At 40.8% G+C, this 23498-nt stretch overlaps 1 protein-coding gene across 9 annotated transcripts in view; it reads right to left on the minus strand.

The window, feature by feature from the left end:
* dlgap4b (discs, large (Drosophila) homolog-associated protein 4b) overlaps window positions 1-23498 on the minus strand; it is a 143029-nt gene that overhangs the window by 59571 nt on the left and 59960 nt on the right. Inside the window, exon 1 of one of the 9 annotated variants that reach the window (XM_054783325.1) lies at window positions 22521-22540. The exons of the other annotated variants lie outside the window; for them this stretch is intronic. The gene's annotated coding sequence lies outside the window, so the exon portion shown is untranslated. Of the gene's footprint in view, window positions 1-22520; window positions 22541-23498 lie in introns of those variants that run through there. 9 annotated transcript variants of the gene reach the window in all.

Raw genomic sequence — 23498 nt, forward strand, 5'->3', positions numbered from 1 at the left:
TTAGGTTTGCAGCACTCACCCTAAGTGTGATCAATAAACTTACTTTGCATACTGTACAGTCGTCCCTCGCCGCTTTGTGGTTTTACGGTTTTTCAAAAATATATTCATTCATAAATCAGTTTTCATGTTTGAATACGGATCTATTATTAGCCAAAACATAGGTATTTTCAAGCTCATGATACCTATTTTTTGCATTCATTTTTTTTAAATTAAGCATTTTCAAGCATAAAAATGGCTCAGTGAAACAAAATGCAAACATAAGTCAATCAGAAGACAAGTCACTAGGTGTCAGGAATGTTAATGTGTAATGTCTGGTGAGCCAAACAAGTGCCAGACTTGATCGCCGGTTTGTATTGCAAGTTTGAATTATCTCACAGCAGGCACAACAATCCCCAATAAAAACACAGGCTACCGTTGCGTCCGTAACCCATGGCTCTGAACTCTGAACCCCCCGACGCCACTTCCCGTCCGCCAGTCACTCTGCTCCCCTAGGGAACACATTTATAGCAACACACACACGTGTTATTTATGTCTTAAATGCGTTATTTACGCTGATGTCTAGGGCTGTCTTCATTTGAGGATTTTCATCGTCAAATCTGATTTGTTATATTGTGCCACAGCTAATGGCGATGCCTGCAAATAAACAGGTCTCATCAGCGACATTTTCCACCTCAAAGAAAAAGGCACTCTGATAAACAAAAAACATGTCAGGTGTGCAACAACAGTACCTTAATTTATTTGGCGACACAGAAAGCAAGACGAACAAAACCAAAATTTACGGTCGCTGTCGTGTCTTCAAGTGCAAGTGGGCACACTACACATCAGAAAAGTGCACATGAAATAGGAACAACTTGGCTTGAAAAACAACAACCAATTAGCAAGCTAATTTCTTGGATTAAAATCCACAGTCAGGATATGTAATGTCGTTGGGGTAACAAGCTGTTTTAAAAGATACACTGTTGGTTGTTGATATATAAGAAGCTGCTGACACAAGCTGCACATCATTTTCTTGGTGCCATCTTTAACCTTTTCAAAATATTTCCACACTTTGGATGATTTGTATTAGCCCTCATGAGCCAATGTCGGCCATAATCACAGCGTTCAAAGCTAGCACTCACCTCAGCTCCTTTGGCTTGTGCCACTGAAGTGGGTGATTTTACTCACGCGCGGTAAGTACAGGTCTGCTTTCAAACACACACGTCATTTTCAATTCCTAACACAAATTTTGTATCAAAATAGGCAATTTATAACAAAAACAAAGACATTCCATGTAAAATGTATGCTCAGCAGCAGCCGCGGGCACCCCCATGTAGTCAGAACGGGCCAATCTTGATCACGTGACATTTTCATATTGTAAAGATGGCTGTAGAAAAGTCAGCCTTTTATTTGAAATAGACACGGGGGTCTTGCAGGCAGATGCTAAAACACCGCGTGAACACTTCCTATTTCTCTCCGTCTACAGACTACAATACGATTTGATAATCGAATCAGAATCAACTATTCTAAGACTTCGCTAATTATGTCTACTATATTTGGTAATATGAGTGTAAAGTTGACTATAGGGGTGTTAGTTCACGTCAGGGCTCTCATAATGTTAAAAGCCATACTGAGAAGTATGTTGTAACTGTAACTATGAGAATATTCCATTTATATATAAGGAATCCTATTCACAAAAATTTGCGAGTCATGGTCGGGTGTGAAACCAATTAACAGCGATAACCGAGGGATTACTGTCCAGTGCGACCCCTCCTACACACGAGTCACACAACATTAATCACTGTGTCTGTCATACCTGCTTGAATTCAGGCACAAATAGCCATTAGGTATATGCCATTCATGCATTCTGCAGTGTTACGTTTTAGCCACTCGAGAGAATCCACACGTCTCAGCTGTGGATAGCCAAGTGGCAGACGGTGTAAATAGAGACTGCTGCTAAAATACAGGCTGACAGTGAACGCAGCATGCTTGCTCTGCAGGACCTGGCTCCAAGGAGACAAGCACGTACACACAAACACACTGAGCATGCTGTTCATGCACGGATATTGCTTTGCACACACTCCTCGACACACCTTGCAGAGGAGCAAGTAGTCAGCACCTGTCACTCCCCGGTGTCGCTCTTGGACGTAGATGACTGTAAAAGTGAATTATATGTGAATTAGCTATATTCTGTGTGCACATAACAAAAATGTAGGACCCTGAGGTCTATAATGGAACAAGTGCAGTCGTGTGATATAGAAGCATTTAGCACCTGACAGTTTTTGTAACCGCTTTTGCATTGAAAGTGATCATGTGACATTGTGTGGATGAAGGTTGTCAGATGAAAATGATCATCTACTGTATATTTCATTTTTAGTTGATCGCATCTGTCTGCCAGTCATCTACTAAATATTTGCCCTCTAATTATAACAATTTCACATCATATCCAGGCTATTCTGGCTAATGCATTTGTTGGAAAATATGCCTCTAAAGTCTGTCTTGCAATTCTTTTGAGAATTTTACATATCTCAAGAGAGATCAGGCTGTGCTTTGCATTTTCATTGGCTTTTTGTGTATTTGTGAAGCCACCACAGAAGGCTATCATCCATGCATCCATCCATCCCAGTGGCGTTTTTAGATATGGGCCACATGGGCAATTGCCCAAGGCGTCGTTCTCTAAGGGACGCCTCAGGATTCATAATTTATTTGTGCTCAGCACTCATTTGCTCATCAGGTCAGGATATGTGTGTCAGATGGGCATCCTCTACAGTCGGGATACCGTCGTCCCCATACTACATAAAACCAAACCAATGAGAGACGATGGCATATTATCATCACAAGTCGACATCTCTGTCAGTGTAAACAAGGAAATGAGGATGCGAGTGCGCAATGCAGGACGCATTGGAATTATAATTGTAGGTACACCTTGGACTGGTCATCAGTCAGTCATACAAACAACCATTTGCAATAAAAAATGGATAATAAATAATCATTTAGCGTTTCCAATGAACCTATCCATCCATCTTCTACTGTATGCTGCTTATCATCACTAGGGTCACAGGGGTATGCAGGAGCCTATCCCAGCTGACTTCGGCGAGAGGCGGGGTACACCATGGACTGGTCGCCAGTCAGTCATACAAACAACCATTCGCACCTATGGACAATTTAGAGTCTCCATTTAACCCAATCAACATTGATTTCACATTTTGATTGGTATAGTCCAGTGATGCGCTCATGAAAGATTTGAAAAAAGAATAATAATATAAAATAAAAATTCATATGTGTCTACTGAACTGTGTTATAAATGTATGATTCCAATCGTTTTTAACATTTTGTTTAATAAAAATCGCTAAATTTGCACATTTCTTGATCAAAAAAAGGGCGATAAGCTGAGATGAGGCTGTGGCAAATCTCTCCTCTCGGCTTAAAAGAAAACTGCACTTTTTGGGGGAATTTTGCCCATCGTCCGCAATCCTTATGTGAAACACGAACACACGTCTTTCCATTTTCTGTGCGTCTGAAAGAGGGAAAAACCAGCTATCACGAGTCAGCTAATGGGACCCACCTATTTTGACGATAAAGCTCTCTAAAGAAAACCTCCAAAAATGCAGACAATGTTCCATTTCCATAACATGACCTGCATATTAACCAAGCTACAGTGTGGCATAACACCAAAGAATTACTTTTCATAGTGACACAGTGCCTCCCACATTCTAAGTGACTGTTTTTATGAAGCTCTTATTTTGTCCTTGAAACATTTAGCACGAGTGCTACATGCTAATGCCACGAGAATGGCTTAGTGTTTCACTGTCTGCCATGATTAGTGATAGCAAACGCTCTCTCTAAGTGGCTGTCGATGAAAGTAGCGTTCGTTGCCGTGGGCCCTTGAGAATCAATGCGCCCAGGAAGGAAGCTCCAGTAACGCTTAAAATGACCAAAATGCAGCAAAACCCAGCTTTTTTTGACAGCAGAACGAGCTAGATTTAATAAGTCAAACACATTAAATATATTTTATGCTATGCTGAATGAATGAATGAATTTGACTGTCAAGATGGAGGAGATTATATCCAAGCTCAACAGAAGGGGATCAGACTTTTACAACAAAGTATCAGAGATTTTCCTGGTGCGCTTACACTTGATATAAAAATAAAACATACAACCACAAATGTTTTTCCTGTTATAAAAATAAATAAATAAATGGCCACAAATATTAGCATGCCAAAGATGCTAATGTTTTTAAAACTCTGGCATCATTGGGATGCCAATATTTTTGGCCATGACTGCATTTGAAAGTTTTTAATGAAAGTGAATTATTATTAATTAATATAAAAATAACTCCAAAGGAATCAGTGCCTCACCAGCCATGAACCTCGCTGCACGCCACTGGTAAGTCGGTGGTTGGCTGACTTACTGTATAAGCTTCCCACATATCGGTCTGGATGCTACATGGCTGTGGGCCAATGCTCTCTTGTTATGTAACTGTCAGCAATGAGCCGAGCAACAACAGGTTACAGCTGCCAGCCGAGCCGAACGAGATGACTTCACGTCAGCGACGCTCCGTGGAATGATTTGGTCATTCTGCCCTCTAGCAAGGTTGCAGAATGGCAATGCGGGTAGTGTGGTAAATGAGCCTGAGGTTTACAAGTGGCACGTGAGCAGCAAGAAAACAAAGAACTGCAGCAAAGAGATTGGAGACTGTGGGGTATAATACTGCAAAGTGAAGAAGTAAGGCACAGCTCCAGTGTGAGCCAGGGCTTTTGAAATACTGTAGTAGCCCACTGGCCAAATTCAGCCCATGAAAGACATCACAACGACCTGTGAGTTCAGTTCCAAACATGGGAGAGACATTTATGATGTTTGACTAGCGCGTCGTATGTCCTTAAAAACAGTAAAAGCGATCCTGTCATATAACAGATCTTTGACTAGCTTTTTTGCTGTAAGTTCTTAAAAACAGGAGGGGATCCTGTGACATGAACAATCTGACTAGTGTCTTTGCAAGAGGTCCTAAAAAACAGCAGAGGGCTCATATCGATGATATTTGACTGTCATCGTTTTTTGCAGTAGCATCTTAATGTGTGTTTTCACACCTTAATGTGAAGACTTTCATTTACGTTATATACAAAACAAAAATAATAGTGAAGGGATTAATAGTAAAGTGAAACGTTTGGATCCCTCTGGTCCTTAGCTTACTGACGGAAGTTAGTTGAATAGGCCTGGTAAAAGCTAACATTACCATGTGTTAGTATAGTTACTTGTGTCATTTCAAACTGTGTATCTATTGACCAATGACTGACCAGCAGTGGTTTACTAGTATGTCAGCCAAATGGAATTGGCTCAGCACGAGTGGAACTTCAATACTGGAGATAGTACCTAGTATTACCTGGGTTTGGAAGTGGAAAATTGCCAATACAGTGCAATGGGAAAGGAGCAACAAAAGAGTGTGGAATTTTTGTTTTGAGAATCCGAATTCCACATGTGAAATATGACATCTAACATGTTTCCTTATACAATATATATTATACAGTATATACCATATATCATTCTTAATGGGTGTCATTAAACTCTCTCCTGTCTTCCGTGCAAAATGACTCTCAGGAGAGTTTTTTTTTTCAGAACTCCAGTGGGAGCAATAGATCTATACATGAAGCTGAGAAAGTCACATTCAATTATGGCCCGCCGAGACCCACGGCATTACCAATGATGCGATTACCGCTGTCTGGAATATGGCCGATGGTACTGTCAACAACCTGGCTATGGCAGTAATTCTCAATTTAGCATCGTGTTTATTAAGTTAGACCAGTCGCTTGCAGCAAAAAGTCAAACTTCATTCCCTCTCTGCCGCTGTGATATTGTTAACGTTGAACACAGCGTCAGCCGGCATGGGCTGTTCAAAAAGAGAACAGCGCAGAAAGGAAAGTGGGTTGGGGAGATAAAACTAACTGGAACAAATGGTATGCTGGCAGCACCTGGCCAGATGTCTCCAATTCACAGGTGGCAATAGATGGATGGATGTTGCTGGAGATGCTTTCATGAGACGAAGGAATTGGATTTTTTATCAAGCTAAAGAAGACGGATGGCCGCATAGCAGCATGTCTCATGACTGTGGCTAGCAGCCCTGTCAGTGAGCTACACGGAAAGAAGGCCAACCTGTCACATTTAACAGACAAGAAGGAAAGATGTGTTTGAAAGTGGAACAAGAACATGGTGGCCTACTGTAAAAGCCCATGGGATGTTCTCTGATGAAGAAGGACCACCTAAACTGACAGCAGTTTGCTGCACTCAGTCCTAACCCATCAGGTTAGCAATGAACTACATGTAAAGAATGTTACATTTTATTAAATTCCTGTGAAACTAGTATGACCCTTTGTGGCAAGAAAACCATTCACAATGGGACTGTTACCCTCGTTCTTATTACTAACGTCTTACTTCACCCTCCAGGAACCGGGAAGTAGCCTGCTATCAAACTAACCCCACAATTCTTTCACTTTTGTTAAAAGAAGGAAGGAATTACTTTAGAACTGAACTGAACTGTAAGAACAGTAAGACACAAATACAGCACTTTTGTTACAATACAGTGGAACCTTGGTCATCGTAACATTTAACAAATTTGTATTTTATCCTTTGGCACGTTGAATCTTGAGGTTAGCACGCTCACAACTAGAAACCGGAACCAGAGTCATTGTCTCCCCGCTCCATTGCTCATCTATGACGTCATAACCGGCTGACTCTGTAGTTCTTTGCCAACTAACACAGTTAGCTGCAAAATAACCCACCTCGGAGGCAAACAAAGTTGCAAGTGGTGAGAAACAATAATGAATTCAAGAAATTACTCATAGCAAAACACAAAGGGGTCGTCCGTGCGGCTCTCTCATCCCCTCGCCTTTGCCGCATCGCCGTCTTTATCAACAAGAATCTTCAGTCAAGGTAAAGGTGATGTTAAATGTTCCCCATCCCTTTCATTCGTCCCATGCATTTTGCATTGTTTTCTCTATGTAAAACTGGTGGTGTCTGGAAGAGATTAATTGGATTTATATTGTTTCAGTTTTCGTACGATTTGATTTGTGACGGACCTTTTGGAATGGATTAATCCCAAAAACTGAGCTTCTACTGTAATTTATTGACCTTTTGCTACTTGAGTTTCAATGGAACACACGCACACCACAATGGAACTCGTATAGTCCTGCCCATTTCAAATCTTGTGTTCCCCATAACCAGGAAATAGTCTGCTCATAAAAAAATGGGCTGATAAACAAACAATTGTTCAATTTTGTAATTTTTTTTAATCGTTTTTGCTATTTGAGTCACAATGGAACTTTTTTCCACACTAAGAATGTAAATGTTTGAGTCCTGCCTGTTTAAACATCTCACATCATTCCCTAACAACCAGGAAGTGGCCAGCCAACTAACAAATGGACGGAGAAACAAAACAATATGGCACTTCATTTTTTGTATTTGTATTACCCACAATTTCCTCCACCCCAGAATGCAAATGGTAGAGTCCTATTTGTCTATTCCATTCTCCATGAACCAGGAAGTAGTTAGCAAACTAACAAACAAAATGAGAAACAACAACACTAAAGCACTCCGTGATATTTTCATTTCCATGTTTGAAGATACTCTTTGCAAACAGGTAATGGCAGGTTATTTCAAGGGCGTTTGAAATGAATGAACAGTTCTGCATACATGCTATATTTATGCCCTGATATGCTATATACTGACATGCAATTAGCATAATAGCCTCAAGGTCGTCACGGCTCACAGTCCCTCAAGAAAAGCGGTGTCAGGAGTGGGTCTTTATGCTCAGTTGACCCAGAAAAGAGCATGGAGCTCCCATTGTAAGCACTATAATTCAATAAACACAGCAATCCAATTATATTTATATGCTCATTTTCACAGAGATAATGTCCACATAATACACAGCGGGAGTTATATACTATAATGGAGGAAATTGGGCTAGAAGGCCATGGAGGGGAATCAAGGCTACGCACAAAACGATCTCAATATGCTTTTTCCCCTCAGTGTGATTCTATAAATTCTGCACGCGTGCCCTGCAGTTAGCCGTGTTATCCCAGCCTCTGAAGAACTGCATGATAAAGACATCTGGACCGTCTTCAACCACTGGCACAAACATCTGCCAGAGCACTGTGGCAAGATTGTGTGTGTCCAACTGTGCATGTGTTCCTCCAAGAATACACAAACAAATATTAATGCATGCTGAAAAATGACCTAATTACCATTTGTTATCGTTTTCATATTGTGGGAAGAGACAGATACCATCTGCATCACTGCTGAATTTATGTATAAGCACATCAGTGTGCTCACTTCTGCCCCTACTCTTAAATATGCTTTTACAAACTAATAACCAATCACAGGACATATATAGACAAACACTCATTCACATCTATTGACAATTTAAAGTCACCAATTAGTAATGTTTTTGGAATGTGGGAGGATTACCTGGAGAAAACCCACGGACACACGGGGGAAAACATGCATGGAGATTCGAGGTTTTCGATCTCCTGACTGTGAGTCTAACAGGCCAGCCATTTTTGATAGCACCATATTGCAAACATGATATACAGTACAGTAGTCATGCGCTCTGCTCTTTGGCCTTACATGCGCACTGGTAAAGGCTGCAGTGCCCCGTGCCAACCTGCTCATCACAAGCATTTAGTGTCTCGCTCAAGGACATTTGCGTGTGGTCTCTGGAGGAGTCAGGTGATCTTTCCAGGTTAGCAAGCCAGTTCCATTTTTATTACAAGACGCCCATGATGGTGGTGTAGTATTTCTGTAGTCATTTAAATATGCATTAAAATGAAACCCACAGTGACTCTGTGGGGTTTTATTGTTTTGGTATAGCAGCGTGATATCATTTTTACCTTCTATGATGTTTTTATTAAACAACTAATTGTCCTCATAGAAAGTGTTGCAGTACGATTTACAATTGAAGCCATAACTTAGATTAATATGAATTTCTAACTTTAGGCAAGTGAAGTCATTTTTCTACATATTTTCATCTCTGGGTAAAAAAAAGTGGATTTTTGTGCCCATGATTTAAATAAATAGGACTGTTGTTGCTTGGGGCTCTCCTTTAATTTTCCACTTCACATCCTGAGTCAGGCCAAGCAAATAGCACAAAAAAACAACTGCAAGACGGCCTGTCGCTGCAAAATCCAGTGTCATTGCTATTACTTGTACCTGCAACTGTCACTGAATGTAATTTTGTAATTTTTGAAGTTGTGTACGACTTCACTGATTGAAGGAGAAAAAAATGCCTCTGTTCTCACTGGTTGATTAATGAGTAGTCATGTGCATTTTCCTGGGAGCTGAGGTTGATTTGCAGGTGAGGAACATGCAGTTACCATGAACACCAGCCTATTTGTGCTCCTGCAACAAACAAACCCATATTTGTGGACCATTTGGAGTGATCCCAAAGGGAGCTCAGTTGCAGCCCGCTGTATTGTTGTGACCCATGCTTTGTGTCAGCATGACGTGTACTCCTCCACTAAACAGGCAACACGTCAGCCTTGGGCTTGACATGATTGCTTTCTTTCAACACCCACTGAGACTTAACACATCACATTTAAAATGCAAAGTAGAACTGAATGTGTCAGCCATAACTACACAAACTCTACTAGTCCCTCTTTAATGTAAATCACAGAGGTGATGTGCTGTTTCTTTGAAGAGTGGGTCCGTGGAAGTAAGCCTAGTCATCTGTGACTTGTCGCTGGTGTGTGTAAGATGAGTGAAACACTTTTCCTCTCACATTTTCTCTCAATCTAACATTCCTCACTCCCCATTGCTGCTGTAAGTCTTGACCCTAATAAGATTTCTTCTTTTTTCTTCGCATTGTTTTGCTGGGGAAAAAAAAAGTCTCTCAGTCCGCCACTCTGTTCTTTCAATCTGTCTCACCGCCTCCTCCCGATCCCCTCGCTTTCACCCTGTGTGGCTGCTGAAAGCTCTTTAAAGACGCCCGGGGGCTTAACCACTTTAACATTATTACACGAGCCTGTCTCACTCAAACCAATCCCAAGCCAATTGAGAGGCTTACGACTTTGCCACAGTAGCTTTACTAAGAAGAGGGAAGCTGCTGGCCTACTGACGTGACCAAACACCACTTGGCTAAGTCATGGAATTGTGCCGTATTTTGAGGCTATGGACTTTAAATGAAGGCGGTGTGTAATTTCCATTTTCTGCATTTATTTCACTGCTTGAGGGCAGTCTTGTATAATCCTATGATTAAAAATTCTGTTTGTAGTCCACATAATCTATGCTTGCATGAGTCACCATGGTGTACACAACTTACATGCAAAGTTTGCGATTTTCAAACATCCCCCATACTTTGTCTTCAGGGTAGAATTTACTGAGGACTTTGTGTGGATTTTATTACACTAACTGCTTGTAATTTGCTTAGTAGGCATCGGCTGTTTTAAGTACAGTGGATCTCAAATTTAAAAGGAAACAGTCCAAAAGTTGAACATGAAAAGAGGCGAAACTGGACGAGATGTCATTCATCTTGGGTACTTGATGACTTATTTGAACTGTTCTGCCAAACTGTAATGATTACTTAACCTGCCTGATCCACCCAGCTCGATGTGAGTCGATAGCACTAGCCATCGAGCAAAAAACCTGAGCTGTCAACTCGCTTAAGGCGTCAGGGAGTGAGGTTTGCCAACGTTCCTTCACCAGCTGGCATCCATTCCAATTATACAACGTACGTAGTAAATGATTCTTAAAAACAAGAATTGGGTATAGGGGCGACACGGTGGCCTCGTGGTTAGTCAGGAGACTGGGAAGATCTGGGTTAGAATCTCCATTTGGGCATCTCTGTGTGGAGTTTGCATGTTCTCCCCGTGTGTGGGTTATCTCCGGGTACTCCGGTTTCCTCCCACATTCCAAAAATATGCATCTTAGGTTAACTGGAGACTTTAAATTGTCCATAGGTATGGATGTGAGTGTGAATGGTTGTTTGTCTATATGTGCCCTGCCATTGGCTGGCGACCAGTCCAGAGTGTACCCTGCTTCTCGCCCAAAGTCAGCTGGGATTCATTGGAAACAACGGAAACACGAACCCCCTCTTGGAAAACTGTTTTTGCCAATCTGTATTGCACAGGATTATATCAAGTCACTTTGAAACTCAATTAATGTTCATTTTGTAACTCTGGTCGTGCGTGCAACCTGGCTGTGCACAGTCATGGGCGGAAATAATTGGCAACATAAGAATGCACACATTTTGCCCGTGTGCTTCATTTCAAGTTAATGTTATAATGTGGTTCCCTTGATGATGGCGATGCACAGTTGACACGGTGGGAAAACAATCATGGAAAAACAGGAGGTACACAAATTAAGTTAATACTTTCCCTAAAACACCTACGCTAGAATAATTTTCCAGAGACTTGCAAGGAGCTCAATTAAGACATGTTGTGTTTTTTGTTTTTCATTGAAAGTGATGTGAGCGTCTTGCATCCCTGGCAATAACCCGTGCAAACTAAGTCAGTTTCAAGCTTGATTTTGAATTGACTGACTCTGAATCAGGGATTTGAAGCCTCAATTGGTGTTGCTGGTTGCAGAGTGTCCAAAGGAGGAACAAGGAGGGATAAGAACTTCCCATTGGTCAGCATGCACAATGGTGTTTGTCTATAGGCACCTGTGTCTCTTTAGGTTTTAAGGTACAGATAATAAGGGAGCCTTTGCTGTTGTTTTGACCACCAGCATTCAAAGTCTATAGACAGAAATGCTGTCTTCTTCTTGATTATGACAACCTGCGACAGTTTGAATCTGCAGGCCTTACATGAAACAGCAAACGTACCGTCTGATGAGTCAAGTCATGGCTCTGGCATGTAAGTTGTTAGCTTTTACTTGATTTTGTTGCAGCTGATTGTTATAGTGCTTCTAAAATTGTTCAGCGTATGCTTAGCTTTAATGTACAGCTCCAGTTTCATAGGCCGACTGCATCATCCCTTGTGTCGATGGATTCAACTTAGAAGGGAAACATCAATATATCACTCAAAAAGTTCTCAGCAGGCAAATGCCTATTAAAACTTCCAGGACAGTGCACTTTCATCATAAAAAAATGACAAAAATTGGTCAGAATAGACTGGGTCCAGTAGACATGTCAGCTCAATTTGTTTGCTGTTCAGCAACTCCATGCACTGGAACCAAATGCAAGTAAGAGGCAAAGGGCACAGTTCCAGCAACAACAGCCATACATTATTTTCGACACTGCAGATCCTGTTCAGGGTCACAGGTACGATGGAGCCTCTTTCAGCTGACCTTGGGTGAGAGGCGAGGTACACCCTGAACCGGTCACCAGTCAATCACAGAGCGCATACACACAGTCCTCTGGTTACGTACAAGTTCTGTGCCTAGACTGTGATGTAAGTTGACTTTTGTAAGTTTTATGCCTAAATGAACTCCTCAGTCACTCACACTGTACACAGGTACAGCCCGAAGAGTTCTGCGTTAAACAGAATCGTGGACGGAGTCGTGGAATTGGCCAATAAAAACGGAAGTTACTGTTAAACACGGAATCTCATGAAAATTGACATCCTGTGAATGAACAAGGAATGTTTGTGTGGGGAAGTATTTCCCGGCGGACCACTCGGTTGTGGCAGAATCTCATCACAAACACTAAGACCCTCCCCAAACTAAACACGTTGATACAGCGGCCCAAAAAAACTTTGAAACTCCTCTCTTACGGAGCGTGAATGGAAGCTGGATGGGTTAGCTCAGTTTAGCCGAGCATGCGGCTGTGCGTGCGTGTGTGTTTACACCGTATTGTCTTTTCCCGCTTGTTAATGTAAGCGAGCGTTTTACGATGCCCGCTAACGTTGTGCAAGTTATGGCTGAAATAAGACGAGAAGCACATTTCTTGCACCCAGCTCATCTTAACCAACAAAAATAAAATAAGTGTAAAAGGTAAATAAAAAAAAAAATTAAATTAAAAAAAAATTGATTTCATAGGGCCCTACACAGCGCACATGAAGGACATAAAATACAGTAATAAAACACTAAATACAAGTATTAAATTAAATGGTAATCAAAAATAAAAGTCAAAGTACTGATACTAACAAGTCCACTAAGCTGCTTGGTTTTCACTGTCACTTTCACAGGATCAGATCTAATTAATATACTCAAGGATACTGCGGCGACCTGGCAGTTATGTGTAGTGTTAGCGTTTTGTGATTTCCGACTGTCACGATGTGACAGGCTGAGTCCTGACAGTGTGTGTGTGGCGGAGGGTTGGGGGTTAGTAGGACGACGGCGTGCGGAGAAGACAGTTGAGTTTGCTGATGTTGTTTTGGCATGGTTGCGGTCAACGGTAGCAGTAAAGTCGTGTGGCGGTGTGTGAGCCGCACATGGTGTACTCTTACGCTGTATCTAGTTCTCGAGCGAGTCTTGCGTTTCCGTACCAAAATTAAGTAATTTATTGGTAACTACAGAACACCGTAACCAGAGGACCACCTGTGTAGACAACACAACCTTCACATTTACTTTCACACGTAGGGTAATTGTAGACTCTAAATTATCCATAACATGCATGTTTTTGGTACTATGGGAGGAGCCACCCGGCTGTGAGGCAAACATGCTAACTACAGCAATAAGAAAAGACAGATAAAGGAGCCAGAACTGCATTGTTTGCATAAAAGTATGGCTTGGACATATAAAGAAAGTGAGGACTGAGTGTTTAGAGATGTTTTGTGGAACGACACAGACCTTGTCTCCTGTTTTCATCAAAATCAGTGTTTGTGATGCTTGCTGTCAAACTAATATGCACAGAATGCTTTAAACTACTTGTAATCTTTTGGGCTGCATTCAACGACACCTGCTAATGATGTACACAGATGTACGCAGACCACTCACCAGTGTGGGAGTCAGGATGAGCCAGTTTCCTGCATCCTCTTGCTATTCTAGCTCTCCATCTCCACCCCCACCATACATACACACTACCTACTAAGCACAGAAAATAACACTAATGCAGTCAGTCCTCTTATTTGTGGGTAGAGGTGCAGTTGTTGGTTTTAAAAACAATGTCAAAACAGTATCTGGAGGTTTAGTAAGAAAACCAAATATACTGTTTATACAAACATGCCAGTTGTCATTCTTCTCTTTGTATTTACTGTATATGGTTCTCTCAAAGACGTGCTTTGAAAAAGTAAACTTTAAGGCAACATTTTTTTAAACTTCATACTTCCCACATCTATTTTACAGTTTCAGGATTCTCTCCGCCAACAGCCCAATTTAGAATTCTACTACTTGAAGTCATAATTCCTCTTTGACTTCTGAAAAATATTATACTGGGTTAGCTTGCGCTGGGATTTGCAGTTAAGTGAAAATAAAACATTAAACACAAACTCATCTTCAGGCCCTCCTGAAACGTTTAGGTCAGTGGTCGGCAACCCACGGCTCCGGAGCCGCATGCGGCTCTTCAGCCTCCTCCCATGACAAGCAATGTGAATTTTTTTAAACACCGAAACAGAGGAAATGTCCGTTGTCAAAAAGAGTTTGAAATATCAGACACACCGCTCGTCCGTGAATGCACCTACACTGCGTTCTGACGGCTGATTGGATGAGCAAGGGAAAGGGGAAGGGGGCGGTTTGTTCAGCCAGTGAGACACGAAAATGACGTCTTGACAGTGTGCTACCCACATGGGAAGCTATCCATAACCATGAATACGTCCCTAGAAAAAAAAATATGAGAAGAAAACTGAGAGTTTAATTCTGAATGGACATATTCCTTTGCCTTCATTGCCAAGGACGCTGGTCTACATGTGGCAAGAAATTAGCAAACAACAGAAAATGTAACGCTGAAAGACATTTTCAAAAAAAGCACTCAGCTTTTTCTGAAAAGTACCCACCTGTAGATGGGAGCGACTTTGGAACTACTACGGAAGACTGAGCATAGCAAACATACTTTGAAGAAGTGGATGAAGGCTCCGAACTGAACTGCAGCTGCTTGCGTTGTGACGGCACTGGAGATCGTAAGGAGGAGGAAGCCATTCACAGACGGAGAATAAATGAACGAATCGTTCATAAAAATATCACACCATCTATTCTCTGAATTTAAACATAAACATGAAATTATTATTAGGAATTATTCAGAAAATGAAAGAAGTGTACATCTACATGTAATGCAGGGGTGTACTCACTTTAGACAAAAATGGTTGTGTTTTGAGTTATTTTGAGGGGACAGTAAATTTACACTGCTATCCAAGTTACACACTGACTACTTTAAATTGTATTAATGTGTCGTTTGTTTAGTGTTGTCACATGAAAAGATACAATAAAATATTTGCAGAAATCTGAAGGCTGTACTCACTTTTGTGATATGCTGTATAATATTAGCAAAAGCATAAAAAACATATGTGAAATCAAATGTACTGCATATATTCAGGATGTACAAGACTGTATCAAGGCACAGATCTTGGGAGGGTACAAAAACATTGAAATAAATAATAATAATAATAATAATAATAAATAAACCTGCAAAGATGCATACTGAACTCCTTGGACTGAATGCCAAACATCAAATCTGGGGGAAAACATGCACCATTCATCACCTGACCGATGCCATCACCTACAATGAGGCATGGTGGCAGCATCATGATGTGATGATGTTTTTCAGCAGCTGGTCAGGACCAAAAGCAGGATAAATGGTGCAGACAGTGCAGACAGATCCTGCTCTGACCGGGGAAAAGGTTGTGCTTCTAACAGGTCAGCAACCCTGGGTCTGGGAATGTAATACTGTCATCATAATATGAGCTTAACAGGCACCCAGGAATGCCTCGTTCTGACAGTCGCTATTGTTTACAAGCTTTGACTTTTGTTCCAACTAAATCATGCCGCTAACGAAATGTGCTTTTGCTGTTTATTAACCTCCTTGTGAATTAGAAGACAAGAAACAGATAGCTTGCCATCACAGAAGTATGCGACAGCCCGCCCCCGGCTGCAATTATTTATTTATTTATTTTTTTACCAGGCCAGATGGGATACTCAGCTAACGAAAGGCAGACACACAAACATCTCAACACCAGATGTGCTCCTCCGTTCCCTCGCTACAGGCCACTGGACTGCACGGCTGCACGTAGAAAACGGCACGATCACATGCTGCAAACGCTCCACACGCCATCGTTTGTCCAGCACATCATTAGCACTGTTTCCATCCACTAAACACCCAGACATGAAGCAGACGACAGCTGGTTTAAAATGCTGAGCCTGAAACAGTCACCCATCACATTCCCGGAAAGGCTAAAGCGCACCAGGACTGTGGGTCCTTAATAGATACTGCACTTTACGGAAGGGATGAAACGTGAGGCTGTAACAAAAGAGATCCACAGATGGAGGAGACAACAACAAAAGAGGGAGACAGGCAGACAGAGAGTAAGTGGAACAAGGTCAGCTTGATGAGATGGCAACAGCAGGATGCTAGAGAAGCACATGAGGGACTAGGATAAAACTGGGATGTGACCCAATGACCTTAGGTGTGCTATTGCTGACGGTGCGCCACTAGATGGATGTGTTACTTTGTGACATATAGAGCAGGATCGCCAAAATTGGAGTGCTTTAATAAAGCTTTGGCTTGACGTGCTGCGGTGACGTGGTGATGATGCCAAAGCTCCAGTTGTGGCCAGATGACGTGGCCTTAATCTGCCCCTTGGGGTTTATTTACCATTTAGACACGTTAGCCTTATTGCAACGCACAACCACAGAGAAGAACCATTCAAATGTGTGCTTTTATTATATTTTGCATTTGGTGATAACACCACTTTGTTGGGTTTTAGCACATTTTAGGATAACATTTGCGGCAAAGGTTTAACTCGGCCAGAAGACACATTTTGTAGCATTAGTATTATAGCATTGCAGGCATTGGTGAAGACTTTATCTAAATCCGTTATTCCTTAAGGAAGATTAATGGCTTGAAAAGGTTTGTCAGTGTTATATTCTCAGAGGAAAACGTTTTGGTTGATTTTAAAAGAATGAGGAAAGGATAATATTATACAATGAATCCAATGTCTACACCGGTGTCATAAGAACATCATTATTGAATTGGGTTTATCTTTAAGCAGGTCTGAATCTTGTACAAGTAAAATATGAGTCGTACAAATGGTGTTGAAATATGTTGAAATGATTCCACCCACCATTGGAAATGACATTTATTTTCAAACTGTACAAACTTTGTCATTCCGTTGTGTCGAGTTATTTCGATTGTGTTGGTTTTGCAATAAATATATTTTGATTGTATGTTATGGTGAACTAAAACAATGTGATAATAGACATTTCCTGTGCACAGCTAGCTACTGTATCTTTCGTCGCTATGGTGACCCCAGATCACAGGCTTTAGGTGACATTGTAGCAACTACATACAGTATCTATACTACATACAGTATCTCTTGTGGTATTTTAGCAATAACACTGGTAACACGAGTCATTCATTTGTTCCAGAGGACTCCCAGCTCTAACCGAAATGGACCTTGACTTAACTTCCGGTTGCCTTTTTTTTTTTTTTTTAGCTAGCTAATAGGATGCTAACAAGGAAGGACATGGAGTGTATTAACCACATGACAAGACATGCTGCATCTTGTACGCTAACCGCTAACTGCTAATGGTAATGGTTGAACTTTATTTGAACATAATACACATACAGATAATACAATTCACAGTTCCACATGTCCAAAGCAAAGCTTATTTTAATCCTTCCCGCCATCCGTTTCACATCAACAGCAATACATTTATTCACTTCCTGTCTTTGCCAGGTACATACATAGGAAAATGATACAATAATGTAATTGTCAATTTTTTGTCACCATAAATAATTCATACAACCATCATAATAAATAACAATCAGTATAAAAGACATAACAGAACATAGTTACAATAATGGGTGAGTACTGACAATGAGCTCACAAGACTGAAGAGTAACGAGTGTTGTGGTTAGACGTAGCATCTTGCACACAGTGGTTCAAGACTCTTCTTCCTCGTATTTTGCAAACATCAACTGCTTGTATTGTTTGTTGAAATCGCTCATCTCGGTGCATTGTTTGAGCTCCTTACTCAACTCGTTCCGTAATTCCACATACTGAAATGCTGTAGGATTTAGCGTTGGTCTCGCGTGTAAGTGTTTTACGTTTAGTTTTTCCCTGAGGTCATATTTCTCCTCTCTTGTTGAAAGAAGAATGCACACAAACCGAAGAAAAATTGTGGTGTACATTTTTTATGTTAACTGAAAAACACGATAACCGGGGCGGACGCTAACTGGGGCGGACGCTAACCGAGGTTCTATAGCATACAAAAAAATCTGCTAGAAGAGGGGAAAAATAAACTAGAGGTCAATTAGGATGAAGCAAATGGTACTAGTGTAAAAGCACCAGAGGAATTCATTAGTTGAGAGCAGGGGTCGGCAACCCGCTGCTCTTTAGCCTACTTGTTGTGGGAGCGGAAGCCGGTGTGTGCTTGCCTGTGTGTAGTGAGCTACCAGCAAAATGTCTGTTTTCAACTATTTCATGTCTTAAAGCAACACACCATGCACACTCATTTCAACAGAATGCACCCCTGTTCGCATTAATCTGCCGACCATCGGACAAAGATTCTTAGCATGTATGTTGCCATATTCAATGTGCGCCCCCCATGCGAACTCTGGAAGTGATGTGGACTGCCTCTAGGTCACATGGTTGCAACCCAGCAATGGCCAAAAATATATAGTTGTTCCTTACTGCTACATTAAAAGCCAAATATTGCTTTCCCTTTCTCATGGGAGTAGTTTTTGGCACAACATCTAAAGGGAAACCATTCCGTACCTTTCAAACACTGACAGATGCAGACCAAAGCTCACTTCCTGCACATTCTTTTAAAAAACAAAAAACACAGGTGAGAGCCTTATGACGGATGACTCCCCTGCAGAGTCCTAAGCCACTGTCATTGTGAGGAGGATGCAATATTACGTCATGATTTTAAAATGATGTTATGCTATGTGGAATGGTTGCATACAGTGAATTTTCTGTAGATCACTTTGAATTACCTTGTGTACAAACTGGGATCTATAAATAAATTTGCCTTGCCTTTCCATGCTGAGGTTGCAGCAAAACGGGATAATATATTCATAGAACAATGTATTGTTACAAAAACATTTCAAGTCGAGTAGCAACACATTTGTGTATAATGCATTTCATGCACGGCAAGCAACTGCAGTCAATTAGCATTTGTTTCGCCAAGAAAGCGCTTCAGCCATCAGCCCACAATACTCTTTTTCTCAACAGTTTCTTCTGGGAAAAATGGGAAACAAATGCATATCCCCGCTGAGACTGATACAGGTTCATTTATATTTTCACTTATTTTTCTTCTTATGAAGTAAAACGGGCCACTTTAACCTCCTTAAGCTCCAACAGTGCAAATGTAAATTCTTGCAATTTTTCAACTGGTCTTAAAATTTGCATCAGGATCGCAGTGAGCTAGCAAACTTGTTACTGTGTGGAGCGCGTCATCCACTGATCTGTGCTAATAAATCTAGATAGACCATTGGTCAATGACTTGTGAAGCCACGCGGCCGCCATATTACCACTCGCAAGAAACACTTCTCGGACAATGACTTATGTGAGAACTTGTGAGTTGTTAAGTCTGTTGTTAGTTTGTTACCCACTCGCACTAAACGCAAGGTTAGTCTTCAGACTAACCTCGCACAACAGGTGTGCTTGAGCTTAGTCATAAGGACTCGGGTATGATCATTTTTTTTGCAATTCTGTCGATATCGTACCATACCTGAGTCATTACGGCTTTACATAGGAGGCCTTGGGGGATATGTAAACAAACAACCGTGACTAAACTACTAAATCATTTGCGGTTGCTTGCAAATATAAAAAAATACGGGTTTTTAAAAATGAACCCCCAAATGGAGACAATGTTTATTTATTATTACATATTATATTACATATTATTCCTGTGTTTTTTGTTAAAATATATTTCTATATCAGAAAAGATTTCTATTTCATAACACAAACAAAAAAAAAATCAGCAAAATGTTAAATGATTTTAAAACTTGTCCAAAGTCACTCTTTTATGATTCATATTTTGTACAGACGAGAGCATAGTGAATTGTATGAAAGTCAGAAAAAAAAAAGTAAAGGATGATGAACATGGATTTTAGTGGAAAAGAGGGACGGGATATGCAGTAAAAATTAAAATCTCTTTCTAGAGGAGCAAAACTATGCATTGCTATAGGGGAGTGCTGAGCCAGGGTGCAGAGTAGAATTTTGTCCCAAAGGCAATGAGAATTGGAAGGGGAAAAGTATATTTAATATAGCCAAAAGATAGAGAATAACGTATCAAATCGTTTTTAAGGGACAAAGGTTGCGGAACTTGAAGGAATGGGAGAATCTCCCCACTTTTGAATTTAAAATATAGATGTTCTGCGAGCCTCTTCATCTGCTTTGTACACTACGTACGCTGTGCCAATGTAGTCTGCTACGTACGAGATGTGAGTGGTAAGATGGCCTCTCTGTGGCTCTGTGGCGTGCGACGTATGGTCTATCCAGATTTATTAGTACCCATCAGTGACGTCATCACTTGCGCGCCAATATCATTATCGGCAGAAAAACCAATATGAGCCGATATCTCATTTTTATGCCAATACCGGCCGATAATATTATTTGGTTGATATTATTGGACAGCCAAAGCCAAAAAAGTATTTATTATTAATTATGTGAACTTAATTATGTCAAAACTGTATGTTAGCCTTATTTTCTTGCTACAAAAGAGATAATTATTTATTGGAGTGAATTTGGTATTGCCCCCACCAAGTTAGAAGAATACAAGAAGTCATACTAAGCGAAAACTGAGTGATATAATCCATCTGTGCGAGTGGGTGTGCACTGAACAGGAAGTGTCCATGAAAGACGGACGATTGTGAACCTTTCTGTATTTGTGTCCATTCCACATCTGATTTTCTCCTCTTAGTAAAGCTTTGCACAGCAGCAGTAATGACGGTTCCTAAGCCCGCTCATCAAAGCTAACCTTATTTTAGTAATAGGTCCTCATTGGAGACTCACAATGTGTCTATGATGTGTCTCATTTTGGGTTTTCCACATGGTCCAATTACTGCTCTAATTGAGGCCAGCCTTGTTAATTAGCACATATGATAAATTAGTTTCCTGGAAGAGGACGAGAATGCGAGTTGAGGGTGAGGAGGTTATGGTGCGATAGAAAAACAAAATGTGACTGAAGGGGAAGAAACTAAAATTAGGCAAGTAAACACCCCTCCAAAAGGAGTTAAACGTTCACATCACGCATGAATAATCACACTGGTATTGTGTGTAGCCTACCTCGGTGTCAGGCTAAGCCGAAGGGTGAGCGTTATGTTATTAATTAGAAGCGCTTGCACCCATTTGAATGTCAAACAGTCCTGCTCCCATAGCGAGGACGGTGCTGTATGTGTGATATCGTTGTAATCTTGTAAAAAGTCCTTTGGTTACAATCAATGTTTCAGAGAGTAAGAACAGACATGCAACATACCCAGTATGATGGGTTGAAATAAAGGTTACTAGATTAGAGAACTGGAGGAAATGGAACTTTTATTATTTTGTTAATTGTAAGTGTTTTAATTATTAGTTATTTTAATTGTTACTTAAATTATCCATTTTATTAGTCTTTTCTGAATTCAGTTGTGCAACATGTTGTTTGCTTAATGAAAACAAGCAAAGTCAGCATTAGCTCATCTTATAACAGGGATACTGTTTTCACCCACATTTGTTAGTTAGAAAACAACAGTTACATTTTTAATAGCAGTTGCAAAAGCACCCCAGTTATTAATGATAACTGTAACCCAAAGCAATATACTGTAAATAAACACAGTGACTCAAGATAATCCACTATGTCAGGTGAACTGCAAAAATGCACTGGTGAATCACAGAGTAAAGAGCATTTTTCGTGATCCATTTTCACTTTCATACTGAGCATAAATGGACAAAGAAATGGGTATTTTGAATGGGAAGTTCAACACCAAAGTTATTTGGATCTACTGTCGCTGTGAGTCGAGTTGTCACAGAGTATGTCGACTGCCAGAGAGAATTGAGAAGGTACTGAAGCACTGTCGGCATTTTTTTCATTGTCATTTATACAGTGGTACCTTGGCATACGAAAGTCCCAACTAACGAGTGTTTTTTTTAGATGCAAACCATCTCTTGACTGATTTTTTTGCTTTGAACTGCGAGCTAAAATTTGGGTTATGAGCTGCTAGTCAAAAGCAGGCATAGCAGAGGACACCTAATTGAGGGCTTGTGTCAGTGTGACCAGGACTGAAGACAAGAATGGGTCTAAATAGCATTAAGCAGCGTTAGCATTAGTAGCACCCTAGCTAGTCACAGGGAAAGATTTTCAACACATCATCACAACATCCGTACTTTATACCGATCAAATGTATCTTATTTTTTAACTTTGACAGGAGCAACATCAAATTTAAAAGTACTAAATGAATACAGACCATCCATCAGTACGAGCATGGAGAGGAAACCACACAAATATGCACATTAGCTCTCAATAACGTCGTCAAATCTTACCTTTTTGCATTCCCACATAGTATCCGCATTCGGGACCAGGAGGTGGGAAAAAAGAGGGCAAAATATAGTATAGTAGTCTCTCTGTGAAGCGTGGGAGAAAGATAGATGGAGCTTTCAAGGACCATCGAACACAGTGGGACAAGTCGCCGCTTGCATTAAACATGCAAAAACTAACTTGGATGTCAAACTCATTTTGCCAAAATTGATATTCTTTTACATACCATTTGATGTAACTATCCATCCATCCACCCATTTCCTATGCCGCTTCTCCTCATTAGGGCCGCGGGGGCATGCTGGAGCCTATTCCAGCTGACTTCGGGTACACCCTGGACTGGTCGCCAGCCAATCGCAGGGCACATATAGACAAACAACCATTCACACTCACATTCATACGTTTGAGCGTCTTTGTCACATACACGTGGACACACAGGCGACAGTGCGCAGGAATACGGCGGGAGACAAATATAACGCCAATGTTTTGTGAGGTCAGATTTTTTTGAGAAGGCATTTTTGTGCTACAATCTTTTGAACGCATGTTGTTTTGAGAAGCCAGAGTGACTTTATTGTCCCCAGCAACTAAGTGGAACTACGTTCTTGATCACGGAAATCTGACCAGAACTGGACTTAGATTCAAGATTCAAGAGTTTTATTGTCATATGCATAGTAAAACAGGCAGTTATACTATGCAATGAAATTCTTATTCTGTTCATTCTCCCAAGAAAAGAAAGAAAACACAAGAAAGAATAAGAACATAAGAAACATAAATACCAATAAATTAAGCAACAACAACAGAAGAGACATTAATACAAATAAATAAATAAATAAATAAATAATAAAGTGCTATGAGCGTGTGCGTGTGTTGCGTGCAGCGTGTGTGAGTGCTTTGTTGAGAAGCCTGATGGCCTGTCGGTAAAAGCTGTTTTCCAGCCTTGTGGTCCTGGACTTCAAACTCCTGTAGCGTCTGCCTGACGGTAGGAG

The sequence above is a fragment of the Dunckerocampus dactyliophorus genome, chromosome 8 (assembly GCF_027744805.1).
Source record: "Dunckerocampus dactyliophorus isolate RoL2022-P2 chromosome 8, RoL_Ddac_1.1, whole genome shotgun sequence".
In the NCBI taxonomy this organism is placed as follows: domain Eukaryota; kingdom Metazoa; phylum Chordata; class Actinopteri; order Syngnathiformes; family Syngnathidae; genus Dunckerocampus; species Dunckerocampus dactyliophorus.